At 38.5% G+C, this 3,045-nt stretch overlaps 1 long non-coding RNA gene across 1 annotated transcript; it reads left to right on the top strand.

Moving 5' to 3' along the window:
* Nucleotides 1–1,257: 1,257 nt before the first annotated feature.
* On the top strand, nt 1,258–2,134 carry LOC149143754 (uncharacterized). The gene is made up of 3 exons (XR_016264080.1): nt 1,258–1,578; nt 1,717–1,778; nt 1,903–2,134. It is a non-coding gene; the product is annotated as an uncharacterized LOC149143754 (long non-coding RNA).
* Nucleotides 2,135–3,045: the final 911 nt, after the last annotated feature.

Below are 3,045 nucleotides of genomic sequence, written 5' to 3'. Positions count from 1 at the left end.
TGGAATGCAACATGCATAAAAAATCCATCATTCCCATAGTAGAGATAAATTCAACCATCATTAAATCGAGGCTCCAATGGTTTTTATCTCTCAACAAGTAATGATAAACACATACCATGCTAATGGATTTCACTTAATTAGAGGGTAATCATCATTAAATCTATTAAGACATAAGCATATACTATTCATCATGCATTCTCATGGTGAATAAAATTAAGAACTCTTCTCATGCACAACTGGACTATAGCACAGAGAGAGTAAAAATCTTCATACACACATTCCATGCATGCGACATCAATCAACCTTCACTTGTTTACGAATTGTAACAATCTTAGTCCAATCGAATTAATGCATATAAGTTCTATGGGTTAGTCATACAACACTAACCAATCTCAACTACCAATCGTCTTCATGCATCCATGACAAGACTGAATCAAGTCTCGCTGCTTGACTCATTGCATGTTTTCAATATCTAAAGGGGTTCTTCTAATGTCCTTTTTAAAACAATTTTTCATCCTATTCAAGGATGTTCCCCTAATTTATATTCATGCATTGGCTCATTAAGTTTTGTTCATTGTAACTTCAATTTTGTTCATTAAATACATCATTGTTATTGCCATATTTGCAAATCAAACTTGGTAGTTGATTGTCACTTCCCTCAATGAGTGTTCAATATTGTTCATGAATGTAATGAGTACTCAATATTGTTCTTAGGTGTGACAAAAGTTTCATTGTTCTTTATCCTCATCAGGAATTTAACGTTATGAACGTAGTTATGCACCAAGTTGTACCCACAGCTCTGGATTTTTCCGAGGAACGCTGTCAGCTCCCTGCATTTCCTCCATCTTGATTGTTGACTGTTAGCGGATTGTTGTTTCTGTATTTATCTCCTAATTGATAAACAAGAAAATCAATTAGCTGAATTATTTCTTCCTCATATATGTACTATATGATAATTTTCCATGCAGCTGGATCTTACTGCTCCAGAGGCCACAGTTTTGAAACCTCTGCTCTGATACCACATTGTCACGATCCCATAGGTAAATAAGCAATGTAAATAAAATCTTTACACATGGCTTGAATATTTTTATCCCCTTTCCTTCCCACGAAGGGGAACATCTATTCAAGGCTACATTCATGAGTATTTGCGCTATGTCATATATCCAAACTTAATAAAACTTATATCATCTTCTTAGGGAATTAACCTATGGAAATTTCATGTTGGTTTATGTTCGGAAAACCACCGGATTAATTCTATCCAACTCCGGCGCCAGGTGGTAGCCGGAGACTTAAACTGCCTCACCAACCATTCGCCAGGTGGCATAAACTCGCGTGAAGCCATGTGACTTCTCGGTTGACCCGCCGAGGGTTTTCGCGCCAGGTTTCCACTTGAAATGACGATGGAGATCCGTTCTCTGCATCGGAGGGCTAAGATTTATCTAAGGGTTTTGTGAATAATACATATAGCTCCGAGTCTTTTGGGTTTGTTTCATTTGTGCGAAACTAGGAGCCGAATACCTTCCCAGCACGGCGATCCTCCTCTGCAACACTCATCTGGTTTCTATCTTGCTGTCTCAGGTAATACACAGCGGTTGCCCATGATTATTGTTTACCCTTCAGCTCTTGTATACAGAAATACGATACTTTTATTTCACAGGATTTGTAGGTTTGATTGACTGTTCCGGAACTCATGACTGTGCGTTTGTTAATGCGTAGGTGTACAGAGCGTCGGCCGCCCTACTGCTCACGGATACATATGCCATCTCAAGCATGTACAGGTATGTTCCTCTACCAACGGTTAATGATTCTCTACTCTTCGTCAAGGGTTTACTCAACAAGTTTGGATTTGTGTCGGCCTTGGTCAGAGAAGTGTCTCATGACGCTCTCTGTTTCGTGACACAGGTTCTACAATCGTTTCCAAACCTTACGAATTGTAGCCGGCCACACCATGCCGAGACCTGTATACATTTTATTTGTTAGGGCTTGGGTAGTTTAAGGCTCCTGGCATACATGCCGAATGCTAGATGTATAATGGGTTAGGGTTTACGGCCTCGTGCCTGTACAGATCTAAGTTGAACTCTGTATTTTGCCAAGTTATTTCTATGCTTTAATGTTGAGTAGAGCTACTCAACTCGTAAATCTGTTTATGAAGATTTGTAAAGTACCAATCGTCCTCAGGCTTTTCAATACATAACGTTTGCTGTACTCATGAGGGTTTATCCATTTGGTTGATGTTATTATACCTTCTTTACTCCTCAATGAATACGTTATTTATTTTCTATGCTTGTCGTTGCCATCTGTCATATACCTTCGGTTCGATTAATGTCAAGTTTACTGTTATCATTCTGATGTAAAATGAGTTACTCGGCTGTAGGGTTTGATAAGCGGACATGTGCATGATTTCGTTACATGGTTGTTTACAGTCCTATGCTTTGAATCGATACAGAGGTTTATACAGTTGTATGTATTCATTCATTAGAGGGTTGATACGCACCCACCAGCACTGTTTCATTACAGGGTTGTTAATCTATCTTGTGTTTGATTCGTTATTTATATGTATACTGTACCATCTCTGGTACGCAACCGTTTACCTATAACGGTGCTGCTTCTATACTGAATCAATAGTTAATATTCATATATTGTTTGTAAGGGTTTTTCTGGTGCGTCCAACTGGCGTAGCCATGAGCACAGGTAATGGTTTTTGTGCATGTTTTAGATTATCATGATGGGTTCAAACCCTCGATACAGGGTTTAGCCAATTCCTTATTTATCAATATTTACAGCACTGATGTTTGATTATGCTGCTATTCTATCAGTTTCTAATGCACCTTTTCGGTTCTGGCTAAGTGCCATGTCATACTATTTACTTGTTCTGTACATAATCATCTAGAATGATCACGATGGTACTACAGACCCACTCAGGGTTTCGTTCTGTTATATGTATGCAAATACTTTAATAGTTTACAGCAACTAATTGACTCATTACTGTACTAAATAACTGATTACCAGATAGTTATTTGAGCTGCACACACCGTCTCTGTTTAC

The sequence above is a fragment of the Pinus tabuliformis genome, chromosome X (assembly GCF_031772625.1).
Source record: "Pinus tabuliformis cultivar Carrire ecotype Pingquan chromosome X, CPIR1, whole genome shotgun sequence".
NCBI lineage: Eukaryota > Viridiplantae > Streptophyta > Pinopsida > Pinales > Pinaceae > Pinus > Pinus tabuliformis.
The sequence above is the reverse complement of the archived record's forward strand: the minus strand, read 5'-3'. Positions and strand labels throughout refer to the sequence as shown.